The 13,821-nt window shown below is 40.1% G+C and overlaps 1 pseudogene; it reads left to right on the forward strand.

Moving 5' to 3' along the window:
• The first annotated feature begins 6,858 nt into the window (after positions 1-6,858).
• Positions 6,859-13,796, forward strand: LOC121932065 (annotated as a pseudogene).
• The last annotated feature ends 25 nt before the right edge of the window (positions 13,797-13,821 follow it).

The raw sequence follows: 13,821 nt of genomic DNA on the forward strand, positions 1-13,821 counted from the left end.
AGACTTCAGGGGGAAAACCCAAGGCACACTCTCTCAACCTCAGACTAGCAATAGCACCCCCCCCCATGAAACTTGCCAAGAAAGCTCCATTATAGTTTCACCTTAGGGTCGCCATAAGTTGAAAATGACTTGAAGGCACCACACACACAAGTCATGCTCTCTCAGCCTCAGAGGATGGCAATGCAAATCCTCCTCTGGTGAAGCTTACCCCATGATGGTGCTTGGGGCAGTGCTTGGAAGGAAGGGAGGGTGCTCTGGGCCCATAACTTATAAATGACTTGGATGCACACAATAACAACAAGCATAATAAAGCACAGAAGGCACAGCACAATAAGAAGAACAAAGAGAGTCAACAGTTTGAGCATACAACTCTGGAGACCAGGACTCGAATCCCAATTCAGACATGGAACCCACTGGAAGACGTTGGGCAAGTCACATTCTCTCAGCCTCAGAGAAAGGCAATGGCAAACCTCCTCTGAAGAAACCTAGAGTTTCTTTCTGACATTTCGCCAGCATCTGTGGCTAGCTGCCACAGATTCTGGCGAAATGTCAGAAAGAAACTCTGCTAGAACATGGCCACATAGCCCGAAAAACCCACAAAAAACTATGGATGCTGGCCATGAAAGCCTTACACTTCTGAAAACCCCGTGATAGACACCCCTTAGAGTTGCCTTAAGTCAAAAAACACTGGAAAGCACACAAAACCAGGGCAAGCTACACTTTCTCAGCCCCAAGGGTGGTCATGGCAAAAATAAACCTTCTGAAGAAACCTTGTCAAGAAACCCCTGTGACAGGTTTGTCAGAAACAACTTGAAGGCACACAAGACACACACCCAAAACCATAATCTCTCATCCTCAGAGGACAGCAATGTGTGATAAGTTTGTCAGAAACATCTTGAAGGCACACAACACACACACCCAAAACCATAATCTCTCAGCCTCAGAAGACAGCAATGGCAATCTTCCTCTGACAGAATTTACCAAGAACCTCCCATGATATGGTCGCCTAGGGTCACTAGAAATGAATTGTAGACCCATAAAGTCTGGGATGAGGAGGAAGAGAAAGTAATGGCATCCCCCAGGGCCTGTGCCTCATGGTGGGATGGGGCTTATGGCAACTTGAAGGCCCACAATACACACACAAGGGGGGCTTCTGGCACTTTTTGTTGTGGCTAGGTTTTCCAAGGGAGAACCAGGCCACAGTGAGGAGCTGGGTGTGCGGCCGCACCTCTGCTGTATGCCCACCCAGATGGCTTCACATGCCACAGATGGCACACATGCCATGTGTTCCCCAATATGGGTATATGCTCTCATTACCTCATAAAACAAATTAATTATTATAGTCCTTAAGATATATGTACAAAATATGATATGGAGATGTGTTGGAAATGCAACAATGATCACCATTTCAAGAGTCAGATGTATCTTTGATCTGTAGGAAAAGCGGTATAAAAATAAAAGTTTTATTTATTTTATTATATATTATTTATTTATTTATTTATTTATTTATTTATTTATTTATTTATTATCTTAGAGAAAGCAGCAGTGATAGAGCTAAATAGTGTTTCAGCAACCTAAAATCTCCTCGTGTCTTATCCTCTTATCCTAACCCTTTGAGGCATAGCCTGTCTTAGGGATCATTCCACCTCCTCTTTATCATCTCAAAGCTCCAACAACTAAGTCCTGGTCTTCTTGTTCTAGCTTAGCCTAGCCTAGAACCCTTAGAGAGCTCTCCTATCTCTAATGGAGTTCCTATAAGAAAACTTTAGCAATTGGTGCCAGTGTTCTTAAATCATAATAGGTAACTGCTGAATGCATGCACTCTCTATTAAAGTCAGCCCAAATTTCTACTGAAATCTGTTGAACAACAGGTTTTGTTTCACTTTCAGAATGAAAATGAAAGTATCAGCCAACTTTTATTCCTAAAAATCAGTCATTTCCAGGAAAGTTCATGGCCCCAGCTTCTACGAATAAGCATCCGTCACACAATCTGCATAAACAGATGTAATAAAATTTATTTGGTCTTTGACCAGTATAGATAAACAGATGTTTTTTGCATGCATATATAAGCAAACTGTGTTGGACTTCACTGTTCCTTGCTAAGGCAAGAACATTTACTAACAGTAGGACTTTGGAAAGGATCGAGAAGAAAAGAATATATATCAGAAACGGTAATATTCTTTCATGGAGTCCTTTCCTTTCTGCCCTTGTATTTTCTTGTCTTATCATAGATGCTGTATTAGTTGCCAGTTTACAAGAGACAGAGCTACCTCTTGTCTTTTTTTTTCTATTCCTTTCTGCTAACAACTAGAAAAACATGTATAGAGGTATATTATGTAGTTGTACATTATGTTTATTCACATTTCATTATGTTTATTCACATTATGTTAATTCACTGCTATTTCATTGTTTGTGTGCATTTTGATTTTTCCTCTCTGTCATAGCTTTTATATTTATCCTAGGATCCTTCCCCAGATCTGCTTCTCAGCCTCACTATGACTAGTATACTGGGTAAGTGGATGTGTTGATCCGTGGGTTCAATATAGGAAAGCATGACCAGTTCTCCCCTTTCAGTTCTTAAATAAAAACAGACATACACAGTGGTAAACAATAAAACCAGTAAAGATGTATTATGTTCGAATTGAGTTGAATTGGCATTCTTTATTACATAATAAATCTTTACTGGTTTTATTTTCTACCACTGTGTATGACTGTTTTTAAGAACTGAAAGGGGAGAACTGGTCACACTGCCATATTGAATCCACTGATCGACAGACACTTATCCAGTATAATAGTCATCATGAGGTTGACAAGAGCCCTGGCGTTGAAACTGAGATACCAGCTTGGATAGGTGTTCTGTCAAAGGAAGCTTTCTCTTGAGAATGAACGATAGATAATATAATGAAAAACACTGCAATATTGACATCTTGTTCACATCCTGCCTGGTGAGTATGGTGAAAGGACTGTGGACATTGTGCCTGTGTAAGTATCCTCACTGAAATTACTGGAGATGAGTGAGTGGTCATGAATCAAGCAAACTGAGAAAAAACCAAACTGAAGGGTTCTATCAAAGAAAATAATGGCCCCATACAGACAGGCCAAAATAAAGCTGCTTCAGGCCACTTTGGAGGTATGGTGTTTAAATGATGCATGCGACCTAAGAGTCCAGAAGCCATGCCAAAGCCACACTCCAGTCCTAAAGACTGGAGCGCAGATTTGATGCAGCTTCTGGACTCTTAGGACGTATGCATAATTTAAATAGCATACCTCCAAAGTGGCCCGAAGCAGCTTTATTTCAGCCTGTCTGTATGGGGCCAATGTGTGTAAAATATAACCCACTTCCAATTACCAAAATATACCTCTGTGCAGAAATAAGGGATAAAATAAACACTGGAGTAGAGAGTCCAGTATAATTTCAAAAAGATTATGAATACCTCACTGAAAATGAGCAATTGCAAAAAATATATAAAATAACCAAACTCAAGGCCAGAGTTATTGGACCCTGGAACAGAAAAGTCAATTTCTCAAAGGGTAACAGTACCCCACTAAATGTAGTGCAAATGCAAAAATAAAATCCTAAAATGATATTAAAAACTCAAGGCCAGACGTGTTTCGACCTCAGTCTTCCTCAGTGGCCTGTAACCATTTAAATATATTGTATCTCCTCTTCACCGCACACAATGTGTCTCTACTCAATTCAAAATCAACAACCAAATATAATTAACAGCAATATTATTCAAAGGCAGACACAGTGCACTTTAGAAGGCAACCCAGGCAAATGATACATCTAAGCAGTAGAGTGTTGATGGCCTTTTTTGCCTAAAGGTAACAGTGTCAGGCTACAGAAGACTGCAGGATCCTGGGCACTGATGGCCAGAAACGAGAGGCATGGTTCTCCAAACAACAGATCAAGTTCTGTAGCAGAAATACAGAAATCGCTTGGGTATACAGTCAGAATCAGGGACAATCTGAGATCTAAAGCAATAGAAATCTGGGAGGACCAGAAGCAGGTATGTAAATAAAGATAGGCAGAGGTCGTGATCCAAGCCAAATTCAGCAAGGAGAGCTAGGCAGGGTCCTAACACTAGAAAGAAAGAAATCAGACAGACAGTGAGCCACAATTCATCTTTGGAGCCAACTGGCAATACTCACTTACATCTTTGGAAATGTAGTCCTGCTTTAAAGTAAATCACTAGTCCACTGAGATTTGGGGCCAGTAAAAGGAAGTATTTCCACATAATCCATCATAAAATTTTAGAACTTTCCACCATAAAATGCGGGGATAGTCAATGCAGCAAATGACTTTAAAGGAGGACTGGAGAAATTCAACAGAAAGGACAAAGCTATCAGTAGCTGTTAGCCATGTAAGCGTAGTGTTCATGTTCTGATGTAGTGTATCTATGAAAATTGGCAGCCAGAAGGCAAAAACTTAAAATGGGCTGTTCCTTTTCCAACTCATTTGTAAGCGGCACACAATATCAGGCTGTCCACTGTTGGAAACAGGATGTTAAACTAGACCAGTTTTTGCACTGTTTGAGCTGAGAAGTTTGTTTACCCAAATTCACAGATGTTTCATACAGTAGATGATAAGAACTTGAGAACTGCAATATATCTAGATATAGGGACTTGCATGCTTAACTTCTAAATGTCTGAATTTAAATTTCTGTATATTCAGGCATGGATCTTGCAATAATCTCTCAGTAAGAAAACTCCAGGATGAGATGACCCAAGACAGAACACAAACAGAGAGTTAAAAGGGCAGAACAGAGGGCAAGCACAAATAGAGATGTAGACAAGGGCACAACAGAACCAATAAAATAGGAAGCCACATAGCACATACATTTTAAAAAAGGAAAGATGTTTTGGAGCTGTGCCACACATGTTAAAGAAATGTTAGAAGTCAATGGAAACTAGACATAGTAAAAAGAGAAATGGAACAAATAGACAGCAATACTAGGAGAGAGTGAGCTAAAATGGCCAGGTATGGGCCATTTTGAATCAGAACACAGTGTTCTACTCAGAAAATGAAAAAGAGAGAGAGAAAAATGGAGCAGCAATAGATTCATAGAATCATAGAGTCGGAAGAGACCACAAGGGCCATCCAGTCCAACCCCCTGCCATGCAGGAAATCTCAATCAAAGCATACCTGACAGATGGCCATCCAGCCTCTGCTTAAAGAATAATTGTGAGGAAGGACATAGCAAAATCAGTCAAAGGATATAGCATAAAATCAGACTGAATCATGTCAATAAGGTTTCAGGAGAAACCAATAAACATCATCATAATACATGTATATGCACCAATCACAGAGGCAGAGGTAGAAGCTGAGAATTTCTTTGATGAATTCCAGGAAGAAATTGACAACATACTAAAACATGTTAATTGGAATGCAAAAGTAGGAAGCAGAGCAGAATCAAAGGCGATCAAAGACAGTAGGGAGGTTTGGGCTCAGTTGAAGAAACAAAGCAGGAGAGCAGCTGATAGGTCAACAAGCTATTCATCACAAATATTTTCTTCATACCATCAGAGAAGAGATTGTACCCACTGACATCACTGGATGGGCAACTCAAAAACCAGACACAGAACAGAAGATGGAGAAGCTCCATTCTTGTGGCAAAAATGAGACCAGGTGTAGTTTGCAGCAGAGACCATGAAAGTCTAATCTCCAAAATTAGAATAAACCTGATGAACCACACTAAAACAATCATCATGCCAAAATATGATCTAAAGGACATCCCAACAGAATTCAAAGATAGTGTGAGAAATAGATTCACAGTACATGAACCTGAGGAAGTAGACTGAACTCTACGAAAGCTTATGCTGCCAACTTCTTTATTTCAGTTAGTCTTAAAGTTGTTACAAGATTTCTCTACTACTACGTCTAGTTGACTGGGTGTCAGAAAAATGACGGAGAGAAATCAGGGACATAGTCAAAGAGGAATACAAAAAGATGTTAGGAAAAAAAGAGAAAAAACAATGAATGATAGATGAAATGCTTCAAGCAGTTAAAGACAGATGAAAAGGAAAAGGAAAAGGAGACCAAAACACATCAGAATGTTAAATGCTACTGTCCAACGATTATTGTGTAAGGATAAAAAGAATCAATACAAAAATCAATGCAGAGAAATAGCTGACAACAAAAAAGCAAAAAAGAGACCTCTTCTACAAGATCCAAAAATTTAAAGAGAAATTAAAAAAACAAACAACTCATTAGATGGCCAAGAAGATAAACAAACAGGCCCTTGAACAGATCAAGCCTGAACTATCCTTGGAAGCCAGGATGACTAAATTGAGGGTGTTCTACTTTAGCCATATCATGAAGAACAATAAATCATTAGAAAACGCAATATTGCTCGAAAACGTAGTAGACAGTAGAAAGAGAGGAAGGCCGCAAGCCAGATGGTTAGATTCAATCAGGGAGGACACAGAGCTGGACCTGCAAAACCTGAGCAGAGATGTTGAGGACTCAGGGTCTTGAAGAGGTCTCATCCACAAGGTTGCCCTGAGTCAAGGTTGACTCAGGGGCAGTTAACAAAATAATATTCAGGCACACGAGTAATAAATTAGGTATACCACCTCCTTTTTTATTTAAGACTCCTCAGCCTTAAAATGTATATGGCAAGCAGGTATGACATGGCCTTCTCCATATTAGGAATAGTTTTACTTGTTGAATATGGCTATGGCAAACGAGGGAGAATTTAATTTTAATTTACCCAAATTCACACATTTCATATATAGGACAGGAAGGACTTGAGGTAGCAAAAACAGCAGAATTTCTTATCCATACTTTATATTATATTGTTAAAGACTTACATATTTTTTTCTTTTAGTTTCACAGAACATAAAGGAATATAATAAATGAAAGTTCATCGTGCAGCAAAACCTTAGAAGTTTGGAAGTACGCAAAGGAAAAACCCAGAGATGGACTTAATTGAGAAGTTGGTGGTAAGTAAGATTAGTGACAGCTGTTTAATTTCTTCTGATCAGCTGTCAGGGCAACCAACAATACAGGTCTCTTAGAAAGGATCAGAATCTCACAGATAAACTGTATCAGAAGAGAAGGCAGATAGAAAGTCATTCTTAGGACGTTCCCCTTGGGAATTGTTCAACCACAGCAAACTGTGCCAGGCTGGTATTGATAAGTGCTGAGGGCTATAACATCAGGAGGACCAAATGTTCCTCCCCGAGTCTTCAACTTGTTTTGAGTCTTCAACTCAAACAGCCTCACATGCCACATAAGTCACTTTCGAAACTGTAAGGAATTAACAAAGTTTGTGATCCAAGATGTGCTTTCCAAAATGCCACTGAATGTTCTGAAGCCCTTGAGCACATCTGATGGAGCTTCTTAAATCCTGGCTCCAGAGTCAGAAGAACAGTCGCCTAGACATCTTGAACACAATATGATACCTTTCTTAATTCAGACTGAGGAGCAGTGGTGTAGAGGAGCCTGTGTTTCTAAGGCTGTAACACCAAACCTTTTAGATTAGTAGGGTGACAGCACCACTGTCCTCAGTTCCTCCTGAGTTAATTGCAATTTCCCCAGTACTAGGAGGTGGGAAATTATTTTTCCAAGCATAAGTATGTTTTTGTGAGCTCCATTTATAGCACTGCAAAGTACTTTGGAGTGCCTTGGTTTTGAAGTTTTACAAAAGACTTCATCCTAGTAGAACTACAAACAGCAAGAACTTGTTTGTTGATATGATCAATTTGGCTGCCCGGCTTGTTGGATACCCTCTGAGTGAACAATATGAGAACTGTCATAATGAGAGTCTGTACTTCAAAATTTGAATGCAACAATTAAGAAGAAACTACATGATGTATGCTGGGTGTAATCTTATGAAATGGAGGGAGACAACATTTCCCAAGATTCTTGCCTGTGACAGGAATTAGCAGAAAGACACAAATTAATTTCACACAGATACTAAGTAAAGTACCAGCCCTGTCTGTGGTTTGCTTAATAGCACAGCCCTCCAAAGTATGGCAAATACAACAGTTCTGACATTTTTTTCTCTGTGTTAACCATTACTTTTTGTTTCACTTTTGGATACAGGATGGGATACAAGGAATAACGGAGGATGTCGTTCACGTTTTTCAGAATAAAGATATTCCAAAGCCTGGGGATATGATCCAGTTTCAGATGCCTCTTTTCCAACATTGGGGCATCTATGTGGGAGATGGAGATGTGGTTCATTTTGCATTGCCAGGTAATATGAGGAGGAAGAAGAGAAAGAGAGAGAGAGTACACATAAAACATACACCATAATGTGAACATAATAGCATGAGACCTGAAAAGAAGGAATCAAATAGATTAAACTCCCTAGCTTCAGTTTGGTATTGATTTAAAACAAACTTGGCTTTGACAAATCTTAAATGGAGTAAAAGCTAGAAACATAGGTGGGTTACAGACCGCCCAAAAGAGGTGCCTCCTTGGCGCCTCTCTTTGCTGCACAGCTGCGCCGCAGCATACAAATTGCACGGTGCAGCTGCGCAGCAAAGAAGGGGCTCAAAAAAGTGGCTCCTTCTTGCGGCGCCACAAAGCCCCAAAGACGGCGCTGTAACATCGCAGCTGCGCAGCTCCGTCTGGAAGCTGCGCAGCTGCAACGTGACAGATATGCATGCTGTATGTACGGTGCTGCGCAACTGCGGCACATGCATGACGTGCTAGGCTTGTGGGGTGTGTGCACGCGCCGCCCTGAGGCAACCCTAACACGCCGTAGATGTGCTGCAAAGAGCCCGTCGGTAAAGCGTCAATGTCTCTATTTTGTTTTTATATGCAGAATTACTATATTGTAATTATTCGCCAAGTGCTGCAAGTGATATGTGGCTGCATCAGTTTGAACATTCTGTATAAACATTAAGCACAGGGAGCATATTCCTTCTTTTCCAGGTGCATGTCACTCTTAGAGATAGGACTCATTCTGAAAAAAAGACAGACACTCTGTTTATGTGGTTTCTTTCATAGAAAGTGCTGGTTCTGAGGGACACTTCAGTGGCTCATTTGGTAGTTCATTGGAAGAGGTATGTTGTAGTCCCAGGTGGGCTCAGGCAGTCAAATAAAATAAATTCCCATTTGTGAAAATTGCCCACCAAAAAGGCAGGCTAGGACTACATTTGTATTTGGGCATGTGGATGTGCAAGTATTAGAGCTGACAAAATGTATGTTTCAGAGGATCAAGTTATATGGCATCCTTTCATAAGCCAAACATCTCACATCTTCGATTTTCAGCTGTTAACCTTTTTCCACTGGAGTATGAAGTCCACAAAACGCAAATGATGGATGTACTGGCATTGTCCTTTGCTGTGTACAACAAATATGATAAAGACCATTCTCCATTGCCTCCCGATCGTGTGGTGAAAAGAGCCGAGCACATGGTGGGCAAGGTCCTGAAGTACTGTATGATATATTGAGAACTAACTGTGAGCACTTTGTCACGCTGATGAGATACAACATTGCTATATCAGGGCAGGTAGGTCTACTGCACGTTTCCTTTTTTCCTTGTGCCTTATTCACCCTTAACGATAAATCCAGGTTTGCAACTTCCCAGGGCCAGTGGACTTCCTAAAATTTAGCTAAACAAACCTTCATGGTAACAGACAAAATTCCAACCATGAGTCCATGACAGTCTAATAGATTACAACAAAATCTAAATTCCACAAAAGAGTGATACCTTTTTGGACAAAACTAAAATGCACAATACACATCATGCAAGCTTTCAAAACTGTACTGGTTCTTCATGAAGCACAGATGTTAAAAATCATACAGGACAAGAAAAGTGACAAGGTTACTGCCATTTTCTTAGGGAGAGAACATTGTTCTCTTCTTATTCCTCTTCTGACCATGAGAGGATGAGGCTTTGCCTCAAAGATGCCTTCCTGCTCTTATCTTCACTCATGGGTATCAGTTTTAAGGACTCGTGTACCAAAGTATAGATTTTTCTATTGGTTGTCTATTTTTCCTGGATATTAGATGAATTCTTTGTAACATTAAAGATTTTTTTAAAATCTTATCAGAGTATGTGAAGTTGAAGGCTTTCATGGCCGGTATCCATAGTTTTTTGTGGGTTTTTCGGGCTACGTGGCCATGTTCCAGAAAAATTTCTTCTTGATGTTTCACATGATATATATACTCATCTCCTTTCCAGGCAAAGCATTCTCTGAAGATGCCAGCCACAGATGCTGGCAAAACGTCAGGGAGAAACTTTTCTGGAACAAGGCCACACAGCCCGAAAAAACCACAAAAAAACTTATCAGAGTATCCTGTTTTTATCAGAAGCTCGAATACACAGTCAACCCTCCATGTCCCCAGATTTTTAATCCTTGGATTCAAGCACCCACAGCTTGAATATATTTTAAAAAATATACAAATTCCAAAATGGAAAATTTGTTTTTGCCATTTTTTATGAAAGACCACGATTTTACTATGCCATTATATTTAATGGGACTTAAACATCCATGGATTTTGGTATCCATGAGGGTTTCTGAAACCAAACTCTAGCGGATACCAAGGGCCCATTGTACATCTGGACACACTGCTGCTCTGCTTAATATATACATTTCCAAATATACTAAATTCCAAGACAAATTTCCATAGCATTGAGTCATGGCAACTAAAACAGTGTCAAATAGCATTAATTCTGCAGTGCAGATGCAGCCTAAACTTGGAAATTTATTTTAAGGGTGAATGCATTAGAGTTAAATTGGAAGAAAAAAAGTTTTTTCTCATTTTTCCTGTTAAAGAATACTGTATTATGTTGTAACATGTTGGTAATGTGTCACTTTCAAATTGAGATGGGAACTATATATCCCCTCACATTCTCAACATTTCATATATCTGGCTAAACTGGATAGGGCTGTTGGGATCTATAAGAGGAGAGGTATACAGTTCCACTCTGCTATAACCTCCTCCAGATAATGCTTTGACCAAAGAAATGTTATTCAGTACTCAAAAACCCGAAATGATTTAAAAAACAATGCCATGAGGCCACACTATTCAAAAAGTATGAAATAATGTCGGTAAAGTGTATTATATTCAAGCTTTAAGCAAGCTATGTTGTAAAACATTGCCTTATCTAGTGATACCTTTTTTAAAGGCAGAGAGATTTAACTATGAGGTGGATCCAGATTTTGTGAAGCAGATCGAAGGATGGCTGGCTGAAATCAATGAGTAGGCAATCTGGTGAGTGTATTAAAATCTCAGAAACAGAAGCCTTTGGCTTTTACTGCACTGAACTGAAAATAAGAGCTTGCAAAATCTAATTCATCCAAAGCATATGCTGTCTGTCACTTCACATTGAAACCAGAGAGAAAGGGAAGGTCTATAGCTTGGCATAATTTTATTTAGATAATAGCCTTGTCTGCACTAGCCATAAGTCCAGGACCAGTCAGGAGCATTGTGCTTTGAAACTGATCCCAGATTGGCCATGATAGTGACTACATACACTAGGTTGTACCCAATGCAGCAGTACAGCATTGTTCTCACAAGCCAGATGGCCCAACACTGCATTGGCATGGCCAGCTTGTCCCCAGAGCCAGATTTGGTTCCATACCCACAGGAGCTCTGTGAACAAGCTGCTTGGTGCACCTCACTTCTTCTGCAGGTGGGTTTGCCCACATGACCAATGAGAAAAGAAGATAGAGTGATCCTCTGGTCACATAGTGAGCACCTCTGAACACCAGCCATGTGATTGAGGGGCCCTCTGCCCTCTCTCCTTATTGGTTGCATGGGTGAGCCCACCCTTTTGAGAAGCAGTGGCTACCCACAGATCTCTTGCATAAATCGAAGTGATGGCAGTGGCTCCAGAGGCAGGCACTGCTAAGCACGAGAAAGGGGGATGGCACAGTGTCTGGCTGGTAAACAGTAGGCCAGCCCGATTCAGGCCTAGTCCAGTTGTTCACACACCACAAAACTCTGTGCTAACCCTGAGGTTTTGGGAAAATACAAGGTTTCCTCTGACTTTGCCAACTCTGGTACAAAGTCAGCTTAAAGGGGAAGACCCATGGTATTTCACTGGAAGTTGCTGTGCATTGTGCAATCAAATAGCACCAGTGCTGGGGTGGGAATGAGGATTTATGCCTATGCAGCCAAGGCTATATGTCTCTCTTTATTTGCCTGACTGGAGACCATATGCTACAATTAATGATTACAAAGATGAGAAGGCACTACTTTCCACCATTGCTCTGTCCATTCAAAAAGGAGTACCTGTGCCAAGACAGCTCATGAGGAAATGGCTAGGGAAGATCCATCCACAAGGTGAAGAGTATTCTGAAAGTGCCAGTGCTCTGTAGATTCCTACATAACTGTGATAAAGTCAGTACATCTGGTCACCACAGTAAAATATAATGCATTGGTTATTCCGCCGCCAAGAAGTGCAGAGGGTCCACTGTAGGACAATGTACTCCTCAATTCCCAACAGATGCCCACCTCTGTTCTATATCTTTTTTATGGTCACAAAGAAGGTCCACACAATGTACAAGTGGAAAGAAGGACTGATGAGAAGTACATTTAGGTACTATTTCAATCTGAGCTTTCCAAAATTGCACTTCCTAAATCTGAACATGAAGCAGATTGTAGTCAAAACGTGTAATTTCTTTGCATTTGAAATGCAGGGTTTTTTTTTTGGGGGGGGGGCAATGTACACATATTTATAAAGGAGACAGAAAAATGTATACATTTGAAAACAATGCATACCAAAAAAAATGCAAATTTGAGAACAATCCTAAAGATTTGTTTTATTCAGCTGAAAAACCTGTTCCTCAAAATTAATAAATTTGAAAAACACTATGAATACATTTGAAAATGAATAAATTTTAAAAACTGTGTATGGATACAAAATGAAAACATTTTGGGGGGAAAACATACTTTGGGAAATGAGCATGAAAATATGTATGAATTTGTATATAGACTAAAAAACTGTAAGACAATGCTGAACCAGGACAGAATGGATTTATCAGTGGAAAAAATGAGAACATGAGTGTAAAGCTCACTCATGTCTAGAAGTGGAGGATGTTTCAAAATACATTAGGAAAGGTACAAAAATAGTAAAATAATTTAATCTTGTTTGTTCATAACCAAATCAATTAATAGCTCAATTTATCTTCTGCTGACAGGATAAATTATAATCTGTCAATTAGTAGATGTCAAATCAGTGTCTGATTCTTAAGATTCCATTCTTACTATAATAAAATAAATAATAAAAAATTTATTTGTATAGGACAGTGTGGTGATGTCGCAGCTGCGCAGCGCCATTTGGACGCCGTGCGGCTGCGATGTCATTATGCATGCAGTGTGGGTGGCGCTACATAATAATGGCGGCCCCCACACGTACTAGGGTTAGGGAGCGTGTGGCTGGTGCATGCTCCCTAACCCTAGTAACACCACCGCCACCCCACAAAGTGCCAGTCTGTCTTGGGCCTAAGAGTCAGCATTCTCAGAGACTACTCTGTGATCATGTGGCCAGCATGACTGCACCGAACGCTGTTACCTTCCCCTAAGTGGTACCTATTTATGTACTTGCATTTGCATGTTTTCGAAGTGCTAGGTTGGTAGAAGCTGGGACTAGTGATGGGAGCTCACCCCATACTGAATCTTTATTTCCCTTTATTCATTGTTTTTCAATAACAGAGTGAACAGGAAGAGTTCATTGGAGCAACTGACGATTAAAGGAATTGTCTGATTTTCTTCAACCTGTCCTTTTACTGCTCAGGAGTTCTCTGCTTTCCTTCAACTGGAAATCAGTACGGCAACTTCAGTTACAGAGACTGTACTTTGACTGCTTAATAAAGCCTGAGCTAACATGCACTTTGCTTTGGATGGATCTGTTT

This window comes from Sceloporus undulatus, chromosome 5 (genome assembly GCF_019175285.1).
Source record: "Sceloporus undulatus isolate JIND9_A2432 ecotype Alabama chromosome 5, SceUnd_v1.1, whole genome shotgun sequence".
NCBI classification, from domain to species: Eukaryota; Metazoa; Chordata; class Lepidosauria; order Squamata; family Phrynosomatidae; genus Sceloporus; species Sceloporus undulatus.